The 27802-nt window shown below is 47.3% G+C and overlaps 1 protein-coding gene across 2 annotated transcripts in view; it reads left to right on the top strand.

The window, feature by feature from the left end:
• Nucleotides 1-17458: 17458 nt before the first annotated feature.
• LOC142578839 (uncharacterized) overlaps nt 17459-27802 on the top strand; it is a 332468-nt gene continuing 322124 nt past the window's right edge. Inside the window, exon 1 of one of the 2 annotated variants that reach the window (XM_075688466.1) lies at nt 17459-18352. The gene's annotated coding sequence lies outside the window, so the exon portion shown is untranslated. The remainder of the gene's footprint in view (nt 18353-27802) is intronic. The other variant, XM_075688465.1, reaches the window with a different exon arrangement.

Genomic DNA, 27802 nt, shown 5'->3' on the forward strand with positions numbered 1-27802 from the left:
ACACGTAATACAAGAGCACAAAAATACAAGAAATAAATATCAGTACATAGAAGAAATGATATACGGATCTCATGTACAGTCGTGCGAAATATAAGTTGCAGTACGGTGCTCGTAGTCAAAAGCATCCCAAGACTACACGGCGGTGCCCACATATAAAAGAATTTGGACATAAACACCAGCAATTGGAATCGTGCTTAGTTCTCCCATTTTTTGTCTGTTGGCGCTGCCGTGCTGTCTCGGGGTCCCTTCGACTGCGGGCACCGTGTTGCAGCTCATATTGCAAGCTACCGTTACGTTCAAGTACACCATCATATGCACTAAAAGCCTGAAATTCACCACGCAACGTTGGTACACATTTATCTCTCACTTATTTGGTTGGGCATTGGTTACTTTTGGATAAACCACGCACTGTTAGTAATGCAGCCAGATCTGCGTGCCAAATGCATAATAGCCAAATGCATAAAAGAAAATCTCATGAGGTCAGGGTTTGCGAATGGAGGCTTAACGTTAAAATTGTGGTCAATACGTCTGAAAGTACGTAGCACAGGTTTAATTATTGTTCTTATATAGTTGCTAGAACGGTGACAGAGTTTATGAAAGAAAAGTGAGCTGCGCTATTTTGGCTAACCAGGTCAACGGATCTTTTATTCTATGAAATGCTTGCATATGTGGCGTAATGCCCTAAACTAAAACCAGGTGCATTATTTTGGAACACTTCCAATTTGGGGATAAGATACAACTGGGGAGTTATTCTGTAAGAGTCCACCTAGTGGACTGTCCATTATGGCCGCTGCTGATTGGCTAGGGCCGCTCGTCTCCCCCTCTTTCGTACAGCTGCATCCAATCAGCAGCAGCCGAAATGGACAGTCCACAAGGTGGACTCTTACAGAATAACCCCCATGATTAAGGCTCGTTATGAATGACTCATATTCCATTTTTGAGCGTATGATACAAGTGTATGCAAGAAGCTCAGTCTCTTTGTTCACGTGAGGCACGGAGCGGCGAATGAATTCAAAAGTTCGACAGGTATTAGTAAAGATATTGCTACGGAACAGTATTTGCGATGATGAAGAGGCGAGCAGTGTCAAGACGACGACAACGATTAGAGGCTAGCGCGGGCTGTCGCCTCTTGGCTAAGTGCGGCGTATTTCCTTATAAATATACTTGTATATAGCTTTTCGTCTGCATCTTCCTACGTAACAATATTGTCCATATGCACGTTTCATGCAAGGTGTGTACGGTTAAATGTACTTCAAAATCTTTTAAAGAATCAACTGCGTCTATAGACTCAGATTCTGTGGTGTATATACATCACTTCGCGTGCTAAATATCATAAGCTCGGTCTGGTTTGCGTTAATTTTCATTTGCTAATGAGTGTACCGATAGCTCAGCTTATCCCGGACACTTTGCAATGTTAGGTTCTCGTTAAAATCAATTGTAGGTCAATATATGAATCAATCGTGAGGGAACAGTATAGTTGTCGAAATTACGTTGATGCAAACGTCGTTTATATAAGTGAGAAACAATGTAGGTCACAGGAAACGGCCCTGAGGAACGCGACCTGACAGATTGAAAAGAGGACTAATTCTTACCTATAGTAACGACCTAACGTCTATTCTTTAGGTATTCTTCAAACTACTGAATAATATTTATTTCTATATTCATTAGTCTCATTTTGTATATTAGGCTTTTGTGTGGCCCCCGATCAAAGATATCTGCAAAAATGACATCAGTGTGTTGAAGTTTACATTTATGTAGGCTGTGATGAATGTATGTTCAAAGAGTAAACACGGGGAAGGCGGTAGATAGAAATTTAAAGTAGATGGAGATGGAAATTCAAAATTCGAAAATTCAATAATCGTAGCCGCCGCGACCGGTGCACGTGAAACGGAAATGCCAAATTTGCATTTTCGGAAATCTCAGCTGCGAAAAACACAATGCAGTATCGCAGGCTGGGAAACAGGCGAGGTTTCGACGCATGAGGCACCCTTGTAGTGAAAGGATTGGTTCATTTTTTTTTTTTTTTGCTCATATTGAAAGAGTGGTGTTTCGCAGGAACGACCATGCTGGAATCCACGTTGATTAGTGAAGAGAATGGTGCCACTGGTAGTGTGGTTCATAACCTGCGATGATAAGATATGCTATTAGAGCTTATAGAGACGACAGACGTTAATGATAGAGGTCGGTAATTGATTAGCTCATTTTCATCACTCTTCTTCAGCCAATAAATAAATAATCAAATATAAAAAATAATGAATGATTATTGATTAATTAATTAACCTTGGTAGCCTGCCTACGGCTATTTCGGCGTAGTTCTTTAGTCAGACACGTTAATTATAGCGTACCAGCCAGTGTGCAGGTGAAAATCCGCACTGTTAGCTCGGGGTATGGCGTACACTGGCATGCATGCAATAGGGTTTTAGAACGACATCCCTTTTGCGCTCCTAACACATCAGCATAAGTAGTAAAACACTATGGCTTTCAACTAGCCCCGTTGATACCCGGCACCTCCAAAAATGAAGGAAACTTGACGAAAGAACGTTCAATTTGATGGTGCAACACTCACACATAATGACTTGGCTTGTTCTTTTATTTTATTTTTCTTTACTGTGACAAGCAATCGCATTTAGTTACGACAAGAAACAAGAAGCGCAGCCACTTTCAGTTCTCCAAGAGAGCACACACTCGTTTCAACGTTTCTTTCGATACCTTCTTCGATTCTTCTTCTGCTTCTTCTTCTTCATGAAATGTAAAAAAAGATTGGGAAGCTTGACCACAGGTAGCGCTGGTTATTCCAAAATGATAGGTAAAGAAAATAACGAAAGAAAGCATCATGAATATGCAAGTCACTGTGAAAAGTACACAACAAAATGGCAAAACAGTAAGAAAGGTGGTGTATAGATCGCATGTACCATTACTCTTGCAGCCATTTTCTGTACCGACCACACAGTGGCCCTGAAGCCTGCAAATGTCCCGGATGTCTTCGCACTGCAGCTATCGTAGCTAGTAAACGTGTGCACGATATCGTACAGAAAACGCGGTTCGCAGAGCCGAACTTTCTAAGTCACATGCGTGAACTCTCTAAACGTCCGCTAACATGAAGTCGCTCACTGTAGGCGCAATGTCGTTCTAATTTGATTTTGTCTACGAGCTTTCCTCTTAACACCAGTCCAACGAAGGGACTTCTCTGAAGGACACCTAGTTTCCTTGAAGCAATGGTCGTAACACCACGAGTTAACGGGTACGTCTATTTTCATTATACCGACGATACGTTCCCTCAGTGTTCTCGGCCACGCATTCCCTCCGCCTTTCTTCTTTCCCGCCCTCGAAGTTGGTCATGCTCCCTTAATAAATAAATAAATAAATAAATAAATAAATAAATAAATAAATAAATAAATAAATAAACGCAAAACTTGATCATAATGTCTCATCACCAGTTCTCTCTTACCTGCCGCAGTGGCTATGGCATTATGCTGCTGAGTACGAGGTCGCGGGCTCGATTTCAAGCAGGAGTGAGAGCATTCTGGTCAGATTATTGTGTACCACGTTTTGGTTTCACGCTAAAGAACCTCACAGGGTCAAAAATGTACCGGAATCCTCCAATAAAGCACCCCCTCTCACAGACCTGTAGTAAAGTAACTTCAATCAATCAATCAATCAATCAATCAATCAATCAATCAATCAATCAATCAATCAATCAATCAATCAATCAATCATCGAGTCAATCAGTCAGTCAGTCAGTCACTCAGTCAATAAACAAACAAACAAACAAACAAATAAATAAATAAATAAATCCGCTCGCTCTTGCTGCTACGTTCGGATATTGCTTATTCATCGAAGTGTAATTAGTCACGTGAAATAACTAATAGATTTTCCCTCAGTTTTCGCGGCGGGCTGCACTTAACAGAGACTACCACCATTCGCTTGGCGTATACCATAAGCTACAATGCATCACGTTATATTTTCCGTTGGTAATGGGTCCAAACGAGATCAAGCACGCAGAGCACTTCTGTCATTTTTTAAATAATAATATTATTTTATTCAGCATGCAACAAGCTAGTTGACAGTGTCTGTGACCAGCTCCAGGTTGCAGGTTCGACACCGTCGGCTTGGTCTAATACTGATGGGAACGCAGTTTAAAAGTGTTCATGACACCGATGCTGCGATGCGCATCGGGCAACCCATAACTGCAACAAATTAGTGGCGGTGTGCTCTACATTACGACGGTTCTAATAGACCATGCGTTCTTACGACACGCGAAACCGCGCCTCTCACTTTTTTTTTTTTGCTTATTATTTCAGCCAGCGGCTCATTCGATAATTTTATTTCTTCGCAGGGCAAGCGCGAAACACGGAATTAAACTTGTTAATCGGCTCCCGATGGTCATTTATATCACCGCCTGCCAGGTCGCCGTTACTCGCTGCCGCAGCAGCCGGCTTCCAGGGGAGCGCATATTAAAGCCCCGCCCATGTACGTAACCTCAAGATTGACTATCGATCCGGGAAGGAATATTTTACCATGGCCAGAGAGACGAGAGTTGCGGACTGTGAAATGAGAAAAATGTAAAGATATAACTAACGCGTGCGCAAATATCGAACCGATATATCTTGTTTTGTTTAATGACTTTTTTTTCGGCCACTATACTTCACCTATACGCGGCTATAGGCTCTCAAGTAAAAATGAAAGAAACAAAAAACAAAAAAGTCGTGAAGTTGAAGTCCGGCTGGAGCATGCATCCTTTAGAGACAGCGAGAGCCAACGCTACTAGTACCGTTCGGCTCGTTGTGTCGATTCGCTTTTTGTTGCTCACACTTATACATACGCCTTGAAATAAGATGAAAGAGATAATCTTTCCCGCGCTAATAGGCTCGGCGTTAGTTTGCATCCCTTACTTGCAGTGGTTCCTTCTTTCTTTTCTCCCTCCCTCTCAAAAAATCTTCTTTATTTTTGCTTCTCTGCTTTCTTTGTGCATTGTTTCATAGGCGCGAACGGCGTGGCGGCTGCACTCGATCGATGATCGAGCGACTGAGCAGAGGTCAGCGCCATCGGCTGCTGGACTCCTTTCTTCTGTCAGCGAACGCAGACAAAAGAGAGAGTGTGAGCAAAAAAAAAAAAAAAAAAAAAAGAGGTCGAGGGCACAAAAGCTTGCCCGAGTAGATGCTCTTTGTTTCTGCGCAAACCCTTCGTAAAATATGCACATTAGTTTCTCTTAGGTGGCAGAATAATTATTGCGAATCGCAGCCACCGCCTACGCTCTACATTTTGCTTCTCGCCACGTCTGTCGTGATAGAACGCTCCGATCCGTCTCGGACCACTGGTCGCGGTGTCCGCTCGTGTGTTCATGAGTTTTGTTGCCCCGGCGCTCTTAGCCGCGACCTTGTTAGGCTCCGTGCGAAGCTCCTGAACTTTCGCGGTCGCAACTCCGATCACGCTGCTCGAGCGGCACTGTTTTCCTTCCCAAGAAGTTTTCAAAGCTTGTATTGTAGCTGCTCGAAGCGGTGAAGCAGTATAGGGAACGGCCGCTAGAGGAAGACGGGGGGGGGGGGGGGGCAGCTGCGTGTAATCCTGATTAGCTTCTTGAGAAATTGAGACTTCTTCCGAATTTCCTTTCACGAGTGGTACGGGCGAATATACCCGAATGTCAGAGAAAATTACCTTTTCCCTTGTGCAATTCGGGTTCCCTGACAAGGGATAGTTGACGGTAAAGAAAAGGAGGTGGGGAGGGCGGGGGGGTGTAGGTAAGGGGCGTGCGCCTAGGACTCTTCAGGCCCTTGACGCGCATGCTTAGCCTAGTAAACGTAGGGCACAGCCTCTCCTCTTACCATTCTTCCCTGATTAATGTCCAAGCAACAGCTCAATACATTCCGAAACCAATTTGTTGCACCCCCACCTACGCAACCACCAGATGCTCCCATTCGCTCTTTTCTATTCCCCTCTTTTCTTCTTATTGATCTTTTTCCCCTGCGCAGACTAGCAAACTAGAGCACAATATTGCTCATGCTGACCTCTCAGCCATTCCTTGCTTATAATTTCACTTTCTTCTCTCGCGTATTTTGTGTTCTTTCTGTATATACTATATGTCGGCTAATCAAGTTGAATTCAAGTTCAAACTTGAGTTTCCCGCACAGTTTGTGTCGCGGCCGTGAGAGGAGGACGTGGTGTTCGGCATGAGAATATTTCTTGTGAAGTTCTATTGACCCTAGTGAGCACACTATGCTTAAGAATAGCAAGAAACCATCAGGACCCCCTTGATGACATGCCTCGCCTCCACAAGCACTGTGGCCCTGCAGTCGAGTGGCCCGATGCGTGTCGACATCCATTTAGGAGCCGCAAGACACGCCTGCGTCCCCCGGCCACGCAACTGTGAATGGTCTTCTGAGAACGGGCGTCAGCTTTCGTGTAGCGAGCTTACTGTATTGAAGACAGCGCTCATGTTTGACTGCGCTGTCGCCGCTATCAGCTGTTCATTATCAGCCTATTTAAATTTATGTCCGCTGCAGGACGAAGGCCTCTCCCAGCGACCTCCAATTACCAGTCTGCAAATTTCCTAATTTTATCATCCCACCTAATTTTCTGCCGTACTCGACAGCGCTTTCCTTCTATTGACCACGAGACACCACCGATTAACTGCCGCACGTATTAATTATCGGCTGTTAGGTTATGGTATATGTTGACAAAGTTTAGAGTCTATCCGTAGCGTTCTTAACGTTCTGGTGTGTGGCTGCGAGCTCTCTCTCTCTCTCTCTCCTCCTATCACCCTTCATTTTTGTATTTTGTTTTCGTTTACTTTCCTTTTTCTTTGCGTGTGTGCATTTTACCCTTTGTTTTAGCGCGTACTGCGAGATCCTTTATCCTTTTTCTTTACTAGGAAAGCGGGGGAGAGGGCCAAGAATAAGAGAGAATGCTCTTAAATGAAAAGAAGAGTGTTCAGCAGATGTACATTCTCCTGTATTCTGTACTTTGCAGTGGATCGGACGAAGGAAAAGAAGTGCCCCAGAAGAATGCAGAAGAGCAGCGCTCGTGAACGAATAATATAGAGACAAAAGGGAGTCTGCGTAGCAAAAGGCCAATCACTACACACCCTCTAGTTCCCGTTCAGCCATATCGGTACCACGAACATAACAGCCTCTACACCCAGCTGGCCCCTCTCAGAAACTCGTCTCCCGGCCAGCATGACTCAGACCGGACACGCCTGCACCCCGTGTCATCCCCAGGCAGCGGCCGCTAGCCGGGTTTATCGGGGACGGGCGGCAGGTGCATTCCTCTTCGCCGAAACGCTTGCGCAACAGGCGTGTTGAGAACCGCCGCGCCGTCGCGGACAGCTACGCCAGCGCGGACCGCCGAAAGTGCGCGGCCACACCCCGTCTACGACGACGGCGTTCGAGGATGAGCCACACGATGGCCGTTCACCTCCGATGCGCGAGGTGGGGACAAGGCGATACCCTCTGCGACGAGCGGGCAGTGTCGCACGCGACGACGAGGGACCGGGTTGCCGTGTGTGCATTGGGCAGAGAGGGGGCGGCAACAGGGGTGGAGTAGTCGAGAAGCTGGCCAAACGGCCGAAGCGGGGTGAACATCAGGCGACGTGCGGGCACGTGCGATTGTATCGCCACGGCCGTAGCCGTTTCAGCGGCGGGGGAACGCAGAAGAGACGCGGTGGTATACAGAGGCGAGTCATGGACAGTAACTTCATTTGGGGTCAGGTTCGATCTGAGGTGTCTACGTCAGCTGCTTCTCTGCGAGGCTGAATTCGGCACTTATAGTTTACTAATGATAGCTCTAAATGAAAGCATTGCTATATTTCCATTTCATTTCTTACTTTCCATTTATACGAAATTAGGAGTTTATCTTTTTTTTCAATGGTCGCGCGTTATGAACGGGGACACCAAACACGCACAAAAAGACGCATGTAGAACGCTGAAACTAACTTCGTGCAGATGAAATATCTACAGTGACGGCGTATCAACACAAGCGCGATCGTACAGCGCGCGTTACAGCTTCTTGTAGTAGGTACGCGAATGCTTAACAACGTTCATGTCGATGACGGCAGCATGCTCCTTTCTATTAATCACTCTTAGGATAGAATAGTGCCCTTTCCGCATTGGCACTATAAACATGGTAAAGCTAGTAGCGCGAACTCGCACTACGGTTTAGTGCTGGGCACTGCGCTGCGTAAAGCCTCCAGAATGAAAGAACCTCAACAATGTTTCAAATCGCGTAACATTGACATTTTCGCAAATCCTCCGTGAGTTGCGGCACTTCGGCCCTGCCAAGGAGCGTGCGCCGCAGCCTGAAAATGTGCTCCGCCAAGTGCCGTGGTTTCGGAAGTAGGAGTTAATATAGGCAGTATTTACGCCACGTCATTTGCACGGCTCTGACACACCATGGGATCGAAGCCGGTGCTGATAATGACCTTCGGTGCTGAAGGTGCCGATTCCAAGAGGCACGGTCACAATAGTGCTTGTCTTCAGACCGAGATACTCGAACCACGTCTTTCAACTTTATCGCGCCGGTGCAGCTTTCTCCTCCTGAAAAGTCGATTTTTTTTTCGTCTGTCGCAATGAAGGAATCAATGTTTTTTTCGGAAAAAAGAATGGAATTGGGAAAAAAAGCATTACCGGTGGATATTGTTTCGGCTTGTTTCGATTTAAACAGAAAACGAAAACACTGTAATATAGGGGGGTGGGGGGGGGGGGGACTTTGGATTCCGATGTAAGAAAAACAGGTGCTCTGACGACGCGGGGGCCGCTGGGGAGAACCGCGTATCACTAATGGTGGTATTTCGCGTCTACACCGCTGCACGGCAGCACACGTAAGAAAGGTGAAAGCGCGGGAACTTCGAACGCATATATATATATATATATATATATATATATATATATATATATATATATATATATATATATATATATATATATATAGCTCACGTAAAGCGACATGAACAATTGCAATTAATTTGTTCACTGTTCTTGTCTTCGACTTTAATCATTCAAGTGCCTCAGTCACCGTATAACAGGCTACATAATGCCTGAGAAAGTCCGGTGCCAGCAACCGGCAAGCTCTTTTTCAATACGTTTGCTTTAACATTGAAGCAATCACCCGCCGTGATTGCTCAGTGGCTATGGTGTTAGGCTGCTGAGCACGAGGTCGGGGGATCGAATCCCGGCCATGGCGGCCGCATATCGATGGGGGCGAAATGCGAAAACACCCGTGTACTTAGATTTCGGTGCACGTTAAAGAACCCCAGGTGGTCGAAATTTCCGGAGTCCCCCACTACGGCGTGCCTCATAATCAGAAAGTGGTTTTGGCACGTAAAACCCCCTAATTGAAGCAATCTGTCATCCTTGCTCTTGTTAAGTGTTTATGGCATGTTAATCGATGCAAACAATGTCATCGGTCGAATGCGCTGAATCGCAAGATAGGAAGGAAGGGAAGTACGCACCTCGAGCTGCGCGTTGCCTGGTGAAGACGGACTGAGATCAATTGTGGGCAAGAAGCGTTTCGTGCATGCCAAACCACCACAGCTTAAAAACAACATTAAAAATTCTCTGCAATCTACTCTACGAAGGTAGTTGCGAAGTTGGTAGTAGCGAAGCTGTAAATCAGAACTAGAACGAGTACCAATTACGACGTAGGTTGAAATTATTGAGGTTGCGACGTTCACGTGTACTTTACCTTGTGGGCAAGAAGTGTTTCGTGCATGCCAAACCACAACAGCTGGAATGACGTGTTAGACAACTGACACGTCAATAAAGCCTACGACGTTTCGACGACCTGCGACTTGGCTTGCGCCGCTACTTCGTGCACATGCAAAGAGTGGACAAGAGAGAAGAGAAATTCGCCGCGCCTCGTATGCACGCTGCTCTTCAGGAGTCCTCACTATACGTGGCCTTCCCATAGCACGCTGACAACACCAATCTGTTGCTACGTATGTCTGTAGATCGTAAATCTGTCTTCTTTTACGTATGAAAATGTAGTTACGTCACTCCCTGCTTCGTATGCTACAGTCAAGCTGCCGTCGCCGCGGCAGCTTACGCAACACTAATCTTTACCAAGAAGCACATGCGGGGAGCGCTAGGCGCTTCGCATTGCTTCTAGGCGCAGGAGCGCCTTATAATCAGTTATGAGGTTCGGATGCTCGTTTTGAGCTTGCTCTTTATTGAAACGTTCGCTATTCTGTATGTTGTATGCGTGATTCCAAAGAATATATGCACGTTTGCTTGACTTTTCTGAGTGCTTGTAGCCTCTGCCTTACGGGGGTATGAGCCATTGCGTTTTGGGTATGATCCATTGATGATGATAGTTTTCTGTCGACGTTACGCCACGAAGAAATCCCGGGATCCTAGCCATAGATGCTTCGCTGTGAAACCGCACACATTGATTTCACCGAACAATATACGCATGAGGGCCGGCAGCCCGGTTTATTAAAAGTAAGCTATCTTTCAATTTGTGGCTTCAAGAACTTAGAACTTCTGAATAGAACCCGCATGTGAAACGCGTTATACATAATTTTTGTTCTAGTTTAAAGAACAGTGAAATGTGAAATATATAAAGGTCTAACTTACCGCATTACGCAAGAAAGCTTCAATTTATTCAGCAGAAAATCGTTACGTAAGACCTTCCAGCACACTGGGGCGCTATAACGTAAAACTATTCCAAACTTTTCTATTCCAATTTTGAAATCAGCCCTCCGCGATTGGTGAAAAACTTTTTTGGACCACCCCCACTTCACCTGTCTGTCAAGCAACGTCACGAAAACCGCGATAGCTCCCCATCTAATATGACGTGCACACACTGAGTATGCATAATTTGACCGAACATAACCAAAATAGTTATATCTGATTCGACACCTTTTTGCCATTAGCCCTCGGCTATTGGTCAAAAGTTTTCGAGCTGCACCCACTTCACCTGCCTCTCACGCGACGTCACAAAACCGCGAGAACTTACCGCGTCAAAGTGACGCGTACGCGTTAAGTATGCATTAATATGCCGAACAAAACTGAATTTTCTTCTGAATAGCCGCAGACTGCCCCGTTCCGAAAGGAATAAAAGATGGCTGCCGCCTATCGCTCCGGCACTGGCTACTCGCCCCTGCCGGAGAGCGTGGGTTTATTTGCGTGTAATAGACTTTTTGCGTCGCCATGTAACGTTTTCGAGAGCTTTCGGCACGTGTACGACCTCGTTCTGCCAACTCTTCTTTGCAGAGGATCCGTTTTAGCGTCATTCTTAAGCTTCCGTTGCATGCCGCCGCGATTGTCGACGAGCCACCGCAAGCTAAGTAAGAGAAAGCGGACCAATCGCAGACGCCGGTATCACCCTCTTCATCTGGTTATCGATATTCAGTGCAGTGGCTCGGCCCTACGAATCCCTCTCCACTTGAGCGTGCTCCTCGCCTCTTGTGAGCCAATTAGATAAGACAATCCGCTCAGTGCAAGCAATGTTATTCGTTTTTCAAGCAAACAAAAGTGGCCTCCCATGAACGAGGGTAGCATTTGATTGATTTGTTCAGACAACCCCGCGGGTGATCGCCCGATGCTTGCGTCGGCGGTCCAAAAACACATTGGAATAGTTTTACGTTATACGGCCCCTGGTTACGCATGAAGTGAAGAGGAACGCAGCGTATAGTGACCAGTGATACAGCGGCAATGTCTTCAAACAGGCGTCGCAAAAGTAAATTAGATTTCTAGGTGCTTCCGTCGCGGTGAGAGAAATGCTCTACGCTTTTTTTTTTCATTTTTTAAGATGCAGCACAGCACCACGGCTGCTATAATTCAGCTTTTGATTTTGCGACGCAAGGGCAGCAACTTAAGTCTGTCGATATATGACGCTAGCAGGCGCTCTCAGAAACGCAGGCTGCAAGACGTGCTCCCAACGCAGCGTCCAATTATGCAAGGCCCAGAGTATGACAGTCCTCGGCGCCCCCTCCTAGTGTTCCTGTATATGCTCCCGCAAGGAGCATATATCCTTGTGGGAGCATATACAGGGACACTCCGGACTCCTCATTGCTTGCCCCACCTTCCGGCACCCCTATATTAGCGAAACGCGCCGAGCACTTCCATATGAGCACCTGTCGTTCTTGCTCCATGTTCCTAATTAATTAGGACCACCCGTGGTCTTTAACCTGCACCTAAATCTGAGTAGCAAGTGTTTTTGCATTTACCCCCATTGGAGTGTGTCCGCCGCGACCGGGATTCCAGCTCGCGAACCTCTACACATATGTACTCAGTAATAGCCTTACAACATATATAGTCTGTGAAAAGGCGCCGCGAGGTTATTCTAGCACCGCTGCGCGCCCACGAAGCCAGCATGTCGGTTTAACAATGCACTTGCATTTAGTTGTAGACTGAACTGTTTGCACCGCAACCGCTACGTATTGTTTGGATCGCACCGCTGGCGCGAGTTGTTGTGGTCGCACCGCTGGTGCGATCGGTTGCGAACTCGGCGCTGACGCCCGTGGTTGTACCTGGGTCGCAAGCCCCAAGGGTAGCGTTGGCCTGGCGGCCTGGGGTACAACTGGAAGCATCCGAAGGTCCCGGCAAAGCATGAGTCGACTGGTAACAACAAAACAACTTGTTTATTTTAACATCGCAAAGAGTTGGCGGTCAGGTTGACCGAAGTAGAGAGACGGGAGAGCACTTTACTCAACAGAAGAAATCGGAGCCCTCCTTTTGGCGTCCGGGGGCAGCTGTTTTTATACTCTCGCAGTTGAGGGCAAGAAGGAACCCCTCAATAGACGAGCACGTGATTGTACAATGGGCTAAGGTGACGCACACTGTCGTAGCGCCTCTGGTCAGGCACAATGACTGGGAGGAGAAGGTGACCCCCTGCTGTCGCATCGCCGCCGGTCGGGCACAATGGCACATACACTCACACACGCACATGAAGACACGTGGCATCGGAACATGCCTGGAAACGCCTGGAAACGCCTGGAAACGCCTGGCGGGGAGCGTAGCGGCGACGCCGAACGGGCCAAAATGTCTGCCGCTTTGTTGCAATCGCGCCGGCTAAACCGCGCGTCGTAGGCGAAACGTAACAGTATGCTGGTAGATCCCCAGCATCGTCTGTACCCGCAGCGAAGGCACAGTGGCTGTAACGTTCTACTCTTGAGCGCGAAGTTCGCTGATTGGATTCTGAGGCGCGGCATCCGCATGCCGACGGGGACAAACTGCAAGAAAACCCCTTGTACCTTTAGTTCGGTACATATCGAAGGTACCTACAGTGTACGGTTTTTCCTATATTGTAGGTAACTTCAGTAGGTTAGTCCCATCATACACGAGTCCAAATATATATATATATATATATATATATTGGAAGTCTGCCTTTAGGCATGATAAATGCGTTGTTTCAGACCATCACACAGCGCCCGGCTTCCAGTTAGTTACTTTTACGGCAGCACAGAATTCGCGACAATGGGTTTTTAGGAATTGTCATCTAATTTCTAATAAGCTTCCTAATAAACTAAGGCGCCCTAATGAGATTATTATCTTATCAACTTCAGTTCGTATATTGTCTACTAAGTATCACTCAGTTTCTACACTTGTCATTGTTATATTACATGCGCCGATTATAACTCTAAAACATGTGGGCGAAGAATTTTACAAACGTATGCAGATGCGACCTAGCAGCAGCTACTCATTTAAAACGAACACGGCTTCCGTGCGCGGTTCAAATGGCGTGCGTATCTCGCATACCACGCATATGCTTAAGTCTTAGCCGTCTCCACAAGCAAAAAGTAATTAATAAATAAGTGCGAAACACTCAGAGTTCCCAAGCTTGTTATTGCCGAAGTGATTCCTTATTCGCTTGTTTTTGTGTGCGCATGTCTTCATGAAGTATAGATAGAGACGAATGTATAGTTATGGTACGTAAAGATATTTTAATATCTTTTATAGGTTGTCGCCCTTCGAACAAGGAGGCTTTCATGGGCTTCAATTATTCAGCAGTGTAATATTACTCTTCATTGAAGGTTGTAAGTTCGGCGTCGTGAGGAGTGCGGTCAACCTCATCGCGCGTAATGGGAAAATAATGCAGAGCTTGGGTCAGAGATTCCTCTGATAGCCTGGCCAACGCTGGAATTTGCACATGTTTTAGCTATGCGTCCGAGAAAATGTTTTTTGATTTGAGTAACGTGTAGAATATGAATGCATAATATTTCTTGTATGCTTAAGACGTCAATAGATACCTATCTTGCTTCCAATACCGCTCTGACGTCGGACGATCCTTCTGGCAGGCCACGGCCTATGCGCTATAGAGAATCCCTGCATTGGTGCAGCAGCTATTGCCGATGAATTTTCCGTCTTTGACACTTTCTTCCATGTCAGTCATACTGCGCATTCCTGATATCAGAACGAAGAAAACCGTGCCTCAAGCTAGAATTCTACCGATCAATTTGAATCTTATCAGCAATGAATACTCATGTTCTAACCTTATCTTCACTGATAGGTCTTCCACTCAAGAGAATTCATCGTGTGGTTTCTACGTATCGCCTTCTGGTCACCACTTCTCTTATCATCGTTAACTGTTACTATCAAGCACGGCAGCTGATTTTAATGGGATTAGTATTTTCTCGGAACTTCGCGAACTCTCAGGGGACCGACCGACCGATTATTTGTGTCTCTAACTGAAGTTTCCCGCCAACTTGAGTCACTGTGTACTCATGATCAAATGGGTGAAACATCGCTCAAAACTCTCGAACCAACTTGGGTCACCTATTCTTGGTTTGTAGCGCGAAGTGACACACACACAGACTTCGCGCTGCAAACCAAGAATATGTTATTGTACCAACTCGCCCAGCCTTCTATCCTTTTGCAACTTGGGCCATTACGACTGTGACACTGTGTAAGTGTCGCTCTTTAATGAACCTGTTTAACGCCAACTTGGCTACTGGGTATGTGTCACTAGGTCTATGCCGATTTCAAAACTTCTTTGACGCCAACTTGGATCAGTAGCATGTGTAACTGGGTAAATGCCACTCCTCTCTAATGTTCTTTGACGCCAACTTGGGTGAGTAGGCATGTGTAACTGGGTGAACCCTACTCCTCACTAATCTTCTTTGACGCCAACTTGGGTCAATGGGTACGTGCCACCGGGTATGTGCCATCCTTCAATGAAAGCAAACTTAGGTCACTGGGTGGGCTCAACTGGGAATGTGCCGCGCTTCGATGACAAGAAATGCTTTCAAACGTCTCCTACGTTGGGCGGAATAAAACAGTGTCATATTCGGACGAACTTGTCGGAATAAATTTACTCACGCGCCAGGCGCGGCTTCCGCGCCGGTGCCGCTAAAAATGACACAGCGTGTCAAGAGGGGAAGCGCGAGGGAGGCTGCATACACGCCTCATAAATGACGCGTTTCCGTGGGGGCCATACAGCGTGCCGCTACGCAGCTTCAGTGCTAATCACACTCACGTCAACATTTTATGTTTATGGCATGTTTATGGTATAACAGAAGTCATTCTTCACATCCTTCGGCAACCACCATGATGATGGGTCATCTTCGCGGGATCACAAGCGGCCCTACCAAGCATATGCAAAAATGTACAGGACTCGTAACCAACATGCAGCAGAAGAATTAATTCTTGCGCTAGTTTCCTTCAACAGTAACATCCAGTAAATCGAGTCATTGGTCACACTCATCATACAGCCACTGTCGCTGATTATACTGCGCTATACTAACAGATTCCTGAACACTGTGGCGTATGCGGAAATGGAAAAGAGATCTAGCTGAGCGCTGAGGTCTACATTTAATTAATTTTTGACAAATATATTTAACAATATCCGAAGTGTCATCATTGGTAGAGACGTAAGCTCACGCGCAAAGGAATTGAATGTGGAGTCTGTCAATTCATCAACATCGCTTTGCACTCAGATGACACCGTGCTTAAATAAGCACTTCTACATCAATCTCCATGTCACCTTGAGACAGTGCATCATCGGCTTCGTCTGAACGCCGCATTTACCTGTGCCACCTTGTACCGAGCACCAACACTTCTTGTGATAGCTGTAGTGTGTTAGAAACCGAGGAACACATTTTGTTCGAATGTTCAGGTTTCAGAGAGAAAAGAACATGTTATTTCAGTAGAATGGGTCTGCTTCCCAAAATCGAGTAGGTCTGGATCAATATATTAAGTCCTATGCCTTCTTTATTCTTCCAGACAATGACTTAATTGAAAGTTCTATCCTGCTTACACCAATATCAACACCATTCTTTGCCCCGTACATAACATGATCATATATTTTCTTGCTTTTTTTTCCTTTTCCCGGCCTCCTCGCCCTAGGGCCTTTCTGTTCCCGATGTCCTTCCCTATGCAGAGTAACATGTATGCGCTTACATATACGCCGGCGAAATTCTCTGTATTTTTGTTAAAGAGATTTCTTTCTCTCTTTAAAGTGATAATAATTTGCATCGTTTCACTGCACGTTTAATCCTGGAGGCGAATCACAGTAGCTCACTATGATAATGTCCTCAGCCCTTCATGCCGGCTGACGCGACACGTGACACAATTTTCACGTACGTTTACTCAGACGAACATAAGCTCATTTTCCACTTGTGTTGCCAAGAAGCAGGCACGATCATCACACGTCACTTTACGTTTCCTGTCGGATAAAATTTAATGTCCTCAATTTAGGTCCCCTCCTTCCTCCAGCGTCTTGTAGTCACCCATGTCCTATGTCAGTCGGCCTAAAGCAGTGCCTGCTAATTTTCTAACCTCATCCCTCTATCCAATCCTCTGGGCGCCGGCTTTAACTGCATTTCCCTTGACAACCATCCTGTCACTCCTAAAAACCATGTTACATTTACAAATGGTCGTTCATTTGTTTGTTTTTCTGTAAATTAACAACGAGGAATAATGCTTTAGCAAAGCACCAAAACTATACGCGACTGAGGCGATTCCACCTGTTCATGTAACTGATCCTAACTTGATGTTGAAGATTTGAAAGAAAGGAACAAGGTTGTGTTCTTGTGAAATGAAACAATTTTCTAACGAAAGCGCCCCATGGAGTTCTCGAGAGCATGTGATGAACAGCGCAGAATGCTGAATCGCGCGCGGCGATGCGTGCCGTCTGCATCCGCGTAGAGCAGCGCTGGAGCGGTATCATAGAATGAGTGTCCACTTAGTGGAACTATCCAGTTCGGCTGATGCCGAAATGCTGATTGGTTGAGCTGTGGTACCAGCGAGAACGAGGCAGGCGCTCCCAGCCAGTCCTCCTTCTTACTCGCACTTATCCACCCAATCAGCGGCTGCCGAAATGGACAGTCCACTAGGCGGACACTGACAGAATGCCCTCATGGTTGTGAGCCGTGATGCTGAAGCGTAGCCTGCCACTGCGTTTTTCTCTGACGGGCACTCTGTGACGGCCTCTCCGTCCTCCGGCATAGCTCCTCACGCGCGCGCAACCTCTCCCCTGTGCTTGCGAATGGAACGCTCCCCAGTCGCCGGCAGCGGCGGCGCCACTGCGGGCCGGCGGCTTTGCGCGCCTCCACGCTAGTCGCAGCTCGGAGTCCACTAGGACAGCATGGCCGCACGCCGCGCCGCTGCAACAGCAGCTGGTGCGTAAAACCGGCGCCACGCTCCGCCCCTTTGGAGTACAGCAGCCGTCAAGGTGGACGATGTCTGCCGCCGGCGTTGTGCGCGTCGTGTAGTCGCGACCCTTTTGACGTCGTCCGGAGGTGTCACATCGATCTCGGACGGTCATCTCTCCCGTCGTCCCGTCTCGGACGTCCGTCAATGATCTCCCTCTCCATTTTCTCGCGGACACCCAGAAAGCACTGCGGCACTTGTCACTCACCGGAGTAGTAAAGAAAGACAGACTGTAGCGACGGGATCATCGCTCTCGTTGCATTTGTTGCTGTTGCTGCTGCTGCCGCTGCAAACGTCATACTGGCTTCTTTCCTTGTTTCGAGTGGTGGTGTGCAGTCGTTCTGCGCTTGGGACGTCAGTGTGATGTGATTGCTTGTGCTGCAACTGGTCGCGCCCAGGCACGATCGAGTTACTGCGCGCCCTTCCTGTACGTGACACTGACAGGAGCCCCGCGTCCTTCACGTGCGGCGACGCTTCGACAGATACAGCGCGTGATTGTTGCTTCCGTGCATTGGATTTACCGCTGTGATTATTTCTTTGTGTTGTGACCGACCTTTCAAGCGGAGCCCGTATCTCACGCTATACCGAGCGCGCGCCCGTTTACAAACGTGCCTGCCCCTCGCGCCGTCAGGTGGCCGTGCACTTGACTTGCGTTGGATTGAGTTACCGTGCGCTTTTCGAGCTGCCTGCGCTCCCGTGGACTACTCTTGAGCTTAGGACACGACACGAGTCCTACGTTCTGGTCGTCGTGGTCGTCAATCGCGGCATAGGTAAGGCTTTCGAACGTTTTCGCGTTCTTAATCTGACCAACTGTCGAGATTAGACCGTAGATTTCCTTCATCATTGAGTAAAAAAGCTGTTTCTCATTGAATGATTGACGCACATACTTGTCTTCCACTATTGTATGAGGCAAACATGCGCTTCGATAACGCCAGCGGTGGGGAAGGATGGCTGGAAGTGGCGCACTTCAATGGAGCTTGCAATGCGCTCAAAGTCGAAGTTAATTCTTAGTACTCGATAAAGGTGCCCACAGAAAGTGGTTATGGGTCGTTGCGGTAACTTTCATTTAGAAATGTAAGAAATACGATGGGATGAGATAGTAAAATCAGACACTTAGTCGTAACTCGACGCTCAGACTAATTCTTAGTAGAAGGCAAATAACTATCATGATATTCTCGCTAAATATGAGCCCCAATCAATGATCGTTTGATTGTATTAGTTTGATTCTCTCAGCGTAAATTTTTAGTTTTTATCTTTCATTGGACGATCGCAGACACCTGGCTCTTCTATACAGAGATTGCTTTGATGTGCTGAGTTTCTTAGCTGATCATGCTTGTCTTCAAGGCCTGGACGGATACCATGTGGGGACTGACTAATTTTATGCTGTTTTATTTGTTAGCGACCTTTGTTATCAGTTTTTCTAAATGTTATCGCAGTATAAAATTACAAATAACGCGATATATATATAAGATCGAAATAGATATTGGTATGTGCCAGAGCAGAAAGATGGGGTAGTGTGTGAATGAAAGAACACGAAGGTTGCGAGGAAACTAAATAAAGAAAATGGCGCATGTAACTGGAAATGATTTAAATACTTTCACATTTGCGGTACTTTAGGAAGCCGTAAGTGTTCCTGAAAAAATCTGTCTCTCAAGTTAGTCTGTTTCAGTATTACTTGTACGATTTCCGGCTTACCCTGCGTTACCTTCACCTACGGGTTTTTATAACCCCCTTCCTTCAAACGCCGACTTCTTGTCCGATCCCCTGTATTGGCCCTATTGGGTAAGCGAAGCGCCATGACATGAGGCGCAATCAAGCAGGTAAGTCTTTTGTGCCAGTGTATGATGCTGCAGCGACATTCTCGTAGTACAAGCCTGATTACGCCATTCTGGCTTGGTGCGTGCTTCGCTTCCCTGAGCATGCCACAGTCCCAGGGTCATGTATACCGCGTCGTCTGCCCTGCCCGCCCGGTAACTTACAGACTTGAAGGCTAACCTGATCATCGACAGTAAGGTTCGCGCCATGCGTTCCCCGAACATGCGTCGCACATGATACGTTTTATTAATTTATGCACCGCTATATCATCCGCCTTAATCCTCTCAGCATCTCACTGACGAGTATTGTGTACTGGTGAGAGACTATCTGTCATACTAGCCGATCCACTTCATACTTGTGCCTCATTCGCAATTATTGTCTGTCTTGTCGCTCGTGGCGGGAGTTCGGTGGGCATGTTTATTCGTGTGCAAGGTTTGTAGCATTAGAGGCAAAGAGCATTCGTTTTTCAAGGGCTGCTTTCCAGCTCTTCATGTAGCTCCCACAGCAACGTCAAAGGCCCGCCTGCGGTGCGATTGCCGAGCCTGCCCCGAGAGTCGGGCCTTGATATCCTGACATTACCGACAAGAGAAATTCTGGATTCCCGTTCCTGCACGTGTCATACATAATACAACATACATACGGAAGACGACAGTAACATAGCTGCTAGTAGCATGTGCGTTCCTCACGAAACAAAAGAAAGAAAAGTTCACTCCGAGCCGAGATTGAACCTCGTAGCTCTTCATTTCAGTATCGCATTTGACCGCGTCAGCCGCAATAGTACGGGAAGCGCGATCACTTACGAGCAGGGCGACCATGGTGAAACGCATAGCCGTGTCAAGGCAAGCCGATATGATCGACACGGCCTTTCTGCAAAGTAGACGGAAACAAGCGCAGTATTTGGTCCGAGCTACTTATTGACAATGCATGGCTCTTTCGTAATAAAAATGCACATTTTACGCTTTACTTTCACGAGCGGTAACCGTCTATGATTACAGTTTTATCTCGCACTATAGAAGTAATGGTGATAGCATTAGCGTTCTTTTCTTTCTTTCTTTTCTTGTACTCGGCGACAAACGTAAGAATTCAGTACAAGCTCCGCCCACAAAGCCGCACTCCACCTGCCCTCAGTGCCACCAAGCTCCAAAACATAGTCCCCAAGAGACGATAATATTGAAAGTAGTTCGCCTGCACCGTGACGTCACGCAAGGCAGCATGCGTTATTGGCTGGCGCATCTATACAAATGATCTTTCCAGTCGGATAATGGTGTATTTGCCACTGCATTATTCGGTTGCCTGCGACTATAGTTTCCATCCAAATTTAAGTGAGCGCTTTGTTTGTCTTTTCCGCTTAAGACGAAGTCTCAAGGCAAAATATTCCGTAGAAGCCAAGTGCTCTTGGTCCGACAAAAGCTTGGTCCTCCGGGCACAATACGCACACGGCAGATGACACACGTTCGCGCTTTATGTTCCGCATTACAGTACAAGACACTTATGTGGCGTACAATAGTCACGCTGATGCTGAACAATAAAGAAATAACAATAAAAAGCACAGTACTCAGCTTTATGATCCGCAAGTTCAGGTGACCTGATCGGTATCTTAGTATAACTCGAGAGCACGCATGATTGAGGTTAGCAGATTTTGATATCTTTCGGCGTGATGTTAGAGAGCCGTTGAATTGTGGTGTAATATGATTTGAAGTCAACTGATTTCGGCGATATTTTATGGAATAATTAGTTAAATCGTGGCGTTTAACGTCTCGAAATTTCACAATGGTTTACACCACTGTGGAAGGCTCCGGACTAATGTTGACCACCTGCGGTTCTTTAACGTGCGCCTGAATCTAAGTAAACGAGCGTTGTTGCACTCCGCGCTCATCTGAACGCGGCCGCCGTGGCCGGGAATTGAGCCCGGGACCTCGTGCTCAGTAGTAGAATTCCATAGCTGCTGAGCTACCGCGGCGGCTTGTGGAAATAGTGGAAGGCCTACGTGAAAGGCTGCTTTCAACACTTAGTACGGTTTACTTATTTTACGTAACACACACAAACACACACACACACACACACACACACACACACACACACACACACACACACACACACACACACACACACACACACACACACACATATATATATATATATATATATATATATATATATATATATATATAATAGTACAGCGGAGCTGTCCTAGGCTAGTTTCCAGCGTTTCGTGATGTGTGTGTGCAAAAACTATCATCATGTGGGGCCGCGTTTTCGGGGGTATGAACCATTGCGTAAGGTGGAGCGAGCCTGGGAATATGGCTCCATAGGCGAACGACGTACAGATGACGTACATGTACGACGAGCCGTTCGGCGGTCTGGTCATCATAATGTGCGGTGATCTGCGGCAACTGCCTCCAGTTCGCTCTAGCAAGGTCTTTAGGTGTGTACGGGGTCACAACAAGGTGTTCATCCCGGAAGTGAAGTGGCATCATCTCTCGTACTGCCCGTTGCGGCAGGTTGTGCGTCAAAAGAGCGCCGCGTTCTCGGCAATTGTCACAAAAATCGAGGACGGGAGGGCTCTCCACCCGGAAGAGGTGCGCGTCATGAGAGTCGATTTGTCAGCGCCGATCGAGCATTGGTCGTTGCACGCGGTGTGTGCAACTCTTCTACTCCAATAAGCACGTCGATGCGTTCAACACCGATGTTACCCTACAGGGTGTGGGGGACGTACACTAGGCTAGAGCAGTTCATGTGTACCTCGGATACAGGTCCGACGACGAGTCTGTTCGCGCACAGGCCAAGGTAGCCGGCGTGCTCGCTGGGGGCTACGTTCAACATCGACGTGAAGGACGGACTCGTGAACGGTGCCCTCGGTGTACTTAGAGAGTACAGGGAAGGAGACACGCGCGATGGAGTGCGTATTTGGGTGAAATTTGATGTGCCACATATTGGCCGTCTGGCTCAGATCAAAGCAAACCTCCTTCGCGCATGCTGCTCGAAGACGGGGGATCAAGGGCATGGCCGATTGGGTGCCCATCTAGTTGCGTACCTTGACCTTTCACCCTGGATAGAAAGACTGGACTGAGTTGCCGGCAAAGGCAGTTTCCGGTGGTTTAAGCTAGTGCGGTCACCGTGCACAGGTCTCTAGAGGCCATCTTATCTGACGTGGTATACGTGTACGACCGGAGGCATCGACAGAAGCTAGTGTACGTTGAGTCGCTGTACCGACTTTAACCGCTTCTACCTTACCAACGCCAAGGGGGATCAAACGTTCCACCATGCCAAAGAAAACTTGAGTCGCGACCTACAGGACGGGTTTAGGCGCTTAGACACATAGTATCTTAATTCTGTAACCAAGGCGTGCGCTGCTCGGCTCCTCGAGCCACATTCGCTCGCGCTCGCCGCGTTGAACGTGAGATCACTGCGTCTTCACGCCACGGATGTCCTCCACAATGCCATGCTCAGAGACTGCCTCTCGTGTTCCTGTCCGAGACCTGGACAGATGTCCATTCTCAGGTAGATGGCTACACTGGCGTTGTATGCGACAGTTACGTCGATTGCCGAGCGGGCGGCTATGCAATCTATGCGAAGAACGGCAGCGCGGCCGTTGCGTTCTATGCCTTGCCGACGACGAGTGAGAGCCTCGCCGTGGAATGTGCCGACGTGTGCGCCGTACGGACTGGGGACGGAATGATTGTCGCCGACGTATACGTCACCCTGGAACGTCAAAGAGGGACCCTGAAGAATTCTTGAACGACATATTTGCGTGGATACTCCCGGTGTATCCCAATCCCATCGTCATTGTGGGAGAATTTAACATCGGTGTGTCTCTTCCAGTTTCAGTTTTGGTTTCAGTTTATTATTCTTTAAGTACAATGAATTGGTAAGATACAATATACAGACGAGGGTCCCAAAGTCAAAGACTTCAACAGAACCCTCGGTTAATAATAACCATGTAGAGATGTATTAAAGAAGGACAAGCTAACTAAAAGAAACAAACGCAATCGCGAAAATACAACATTGAAAAATAAAATCAACGAAAACAAATTGTATGTATACACGCCTATAGTGCATTAAAAGAGAAACTGTCAATACATGCAAAAGGCAAATGAAGTGTAATGAATGACGTAAACTTAGTTACACGTGTAAAACAGCTTAAAGGCGTGACTAAATGTATGCAAGGATGAATATTTAATGCTGACGGGTAAAGTCGCTCTTGGCACTTCTCTTGGGAAGCTTCGGCCTTTAATGTTACACCAAGACCAAATTCCCCACGACGCGCCACCGGTCGTGCATAGACCTAGCGTTCGCTGAGAATATCTCCAATGTCGTCACAGAGCCCATGGCCGTCACAGAGCCCATGACTATAAAGTAATAATTACTGTGGTGCCGAGATAAACATAAATACAAATAAACATAGGAAAGTACATATTTGTGCAATATTGTTTTGTTGTTCTATTTTCTTTTAAATTTATAGTTGTGTATAGCTTCGCTGGTCATCCACCTTTACAGAGTGCATGGCTTTGAATTTTTCAACAACAGTCATGGCTAGAAGAAAACATTTTTTTTTTGTCTCGCATATACAGTTGGCTTTTGGCGACTGTACTTATTGACTGGACGATGGCTGCGCGAATAAGCTGTTATTTATGGGAAGCATTCCTGACGAGTCCAACCCAGTTTTCTGTAATGGTTATCTGACCGAGTATTTGGCGTTTTCGTGGGCCGATCACGAAGGTAGCCCAGTCTAAAAATGTCGGGTATGTTTCGCTCTTCAATGAACCTCTTTCACGCCATCCTGGGTCTGTAGGTATCACAATGAACGACACCTACGTCGTGATATTTATACTTCGCATTACGTAGAAGTCAACTGTAGTTGACTCTGCTTACTTCTTTCTCGCTTATACTTAATGTCTGCATGCAGCCATCAAAACAGTGCTTCACAATATTGTTTACCAATGGTAGTCCATGCTGCAGATCTTGATTCCAACGTGCATACCGAGGCTTCAGAAATATTGCGCTTGTTCCGACGTTCGCGCCTTGTTAACTTTTGAAGCCGAGCGTATTTAATTTCGCAACTCGAAGGTGGCTTCAAGCTGAAGCTTCCTCCTAAATGAATTGTGGAGTAAGGAATGAAAAGCTTTCGGGCAGAATATATGCTGTCCCGCGACAGTGGCTTAGTGGATGTGGCGCTCTTTCTAGCTGGAGGTCTCGAGTTCGACTCCTTGCCGCAGTTGCCCCTTGCGGAGTGCAAAAGTGCTTGTGTAGCACGCTTTGAGGTCAGCTGAATGAATCCAGGTGTTCAAGATTATTTCGGAGCCCTGTACTACATAGTCTTTCATGAACATTGTGTTGCTCTGAGACGTACAGTCACGTTCAACATGAGCTGCAACATAGCGCCCGTGGTTGAAAGGGCTCAAAGACAACATGATCGCGCCGACATAGAAAAAAACTTGGTTTTATACGTACCAGTAGATGTATGTGTGTTTAATTATCCAATACTTTATTTGCCGGCACCGCCATGCTGTCTTGCAGCCCCTTCGACCACGAGCACCGTGCTGCAGCTCATGTTGAGCGCGACTGTATCTATGCCGCACCCGCGGCTGAAGGCACACCCGATGGTATGGTATGAAGAACTTTATTTAGGTCCTGAGGGATCAGTCTGGGACTGATGCGGGCCGCTCCCACGTCGGATGTTCTCTTTCTTTTTATCACTTAACCATCTTTCATTCGCATACAGTGTGCCAAACCGGATGCGCGTCTGGTTGACTACTCTGCCTTTCTCTCCCTTTCTTTTCTCTCTCAAATTTAATAAAGTTTTTAATTAATAAATAATACTGCTGATTGCGTAGGAAGACATTGCGTAGAAGTAGGTTGCGGCATACACCGCGCAGCGAACGCTCCTTTCACACTTACTGGGGCTTCTTCAGACTTGTGAATGGCTCTGAAAGTCGGCTCACGAATGAGTTCACTGACCTATGTTTGTATATCTAGAAGCACCCTGAAACGCGAACGACTGCGCGTTCTTTCACGAATAGATGTTCGCAATTTTTGTTTGTGTGTTTGTTTCTTTTTTTCCGGGCGTGGACGACACATGACATTAACCATTTGGCTTACAAGCTACGTCCGAGAAGTGACCGCTAGGAGCTATTTAACAACGTAGTTAACAATGAATGTAAAGTGCATCGTGATATGTGCAAGGTTGAACGGGTTGTTTTAACTCGACACGGCGCGGAAGCCACTGACCTTCTTTAAGCGTTCTTTTTCACCATTTGATCTTCTTGTCTCCCCATTGAGATTATTTTATTTACGCATATATGCCTGCAAGTTCATGACATGATGCGTCGCGAACTTACTACAGAAGGGGGTCCCGAAAGACGGAAGGTTTCCTGTTAGAAATCTATGTTATTAATGTAAAGGACTGCGGAGCGAATGGGCGTTCCGTTTATTCTACGCCTCTTCGCAGTTAAACATTCTTCTTAAACGAAAGAAAAGCTGTTTTCCACTGACGGGGGATTTGCGCAATCCGCCAGGGAAGACTAGACGCCCGGGTCGTAATGACGTTTCTTTTCTGACACGTAATATCTTCCCTGTCGTGTTCGTTTCTCCGCTTGGCGCCGGGCAGTCTGACGTCCAGGCCTCTGTGTATCCGGACGAATCGTCGGAATCGCGCTCTGTCCTCGGCAGAAGAGCCCTGCACGCAACTTTTGCTTTCTCCCTCGCAATTTATTAGCGTCCGCGGCCACGCTCCTGCGAATCGCAGCCCACTCGCCGCTCGAGCAGCCAGCTGTGTAGCGGCAGTGGCGGTAGTGGAGGAGGCGCGCGCTGAAAGTTGCGAGGTGGTGGCACCCGCCGCATAAAGGCGCGTACGCTCGCCTCCCGTAATTAATTCTCCGCATGCTGCCATTAATTCGCCCCATATCCCCCGGGGACCAACTCTCCGGGCTCGGCTGGCTGTCTGATCGCCGCTGAACTCGACGCCGCCGCCGCCGCCGACCGGGCGTTCGCACGCGGTGCGTGCGTGCGGTGCGTGTTTGCATGCGTGTCTCTGGCGGCGCCGGTGCGCCCTTATTGAGTCCGACATTTCACAACGGCGGCGGCGGCGGCCGACGACTCCGTAGACGGACCGGCCTCGTCTCGCCAACCCCCCCGCCCCCTTTGCAGCGGCGCTTGAACGACTTTGCTGTCGTAGATTAGGTTCGAAACGCTTGCCTCTCGTTCTGAGGCGGTGGCGGCGGCGGCGGAGCGCCATGGCTTGTTGCTGTTTTCATCGTGCGTTACAGGCGGCCGTGTTTCCAGCGAGTGCGAAAGAGCGTCTGGGCTAACGATGTGGAACGATGTAGTGTAGTTACGGCCGCTCGGCGGTTAACACGCCGCTTGCTTACCGGCGTCTCCTCAAATAATGCTCGGCAATTTCTCCGCGTCGGTAGAGAGAGAGAGAGAGAGAGAGAGAGAGAGAGAGAGAGAGAGAGAGCCGCAAATGTGAAAGCACAGGGACGTGTTCTGCTCGTGCGCATTTCGTTTCCTATATGGCGTAGCAGCGCTGTGATGATCATTGCGAGCATTGGCAGCCCTGTGATGCCATCTGCAAGCGAGTTCGACCCATCCTGACTCTTTGCAGCCGCACTTCTCCCTCGTCAACCTGGCCCATAACATACATTTTAGTCGAATGCGTACCGGCGTATCACTTTCGTGCGAAACGCAGGATTTACCGAGGTTTCCTAAACCCCGTCATATTTGCGCCTTGGGAAAGCTTTGTAAACTGTTTTCTCTTTTTTTTTTTTTTTTTGTAAACGCCAGAACTTTTCCTTTTTCTTCCTTCTTTTCTTTATGTTCGATCTTTGTTCTTTTCTTCGCTGTTAAAGATTTGGTCCTGCATTCACGAAATTTCTCTTATGCAAGTGCCGTCTGCGACTGGCTATCGCCGCGTTGTTTGTCTCATTATCATGCCTGTCGTTATCATTGACTGGTGTTGGAACGCTGTTCGATAGGGAAACGTCTTTACAGTAGAGAAGTTTTGGGAACAATACTGGTTCTTAAGTAGCTTGCAGGCATATATCTAGGCGAAGTTTCTCATTTGCGCAAAGGACCGTTCCCAGCAAATACTTCTGTGTCCACGCACCTCTATGCGTATATAGCTTCACCGCTTTATCCTCGCGTGCGAGGCGTATTCGCGTTTGTTAGCACTTTCGTCCAGGTACATTCGATTCCGTGTGCCACATGTCCAGGAAAAGCGTCGCTTTTGTTTTCCTAATTTGAGGTAGAGAGGGCATTATTCGGGTCTCCCCTCTCTTTTGTGTAACTTGCCTTACAGATGCGTTACATTGAAGGAAATCAGGAGGGCACTAAGCAGGTTCAACTAGAAGCACGTGTGGCTACTGCGCGGAGCTGCAGTAATTGCACTACTCCTGGCACGTTGTAGT

This window comes from Dermacentor variabilis, chromosome 4, assembly GCF_050947875.1.
Source record: "Dermacentor variabilis isolate Ectoservices chromosome 4, ASM5094787v1, whole genome shotgun sequence".
In the NCBI taxonomy this organism is placed as follows: Eukaryota; Metazoa; Arthropoda; class Arachnida; order Ixodida; family Ixodidae; genus Dermacentor; species Dermacentor variabilis.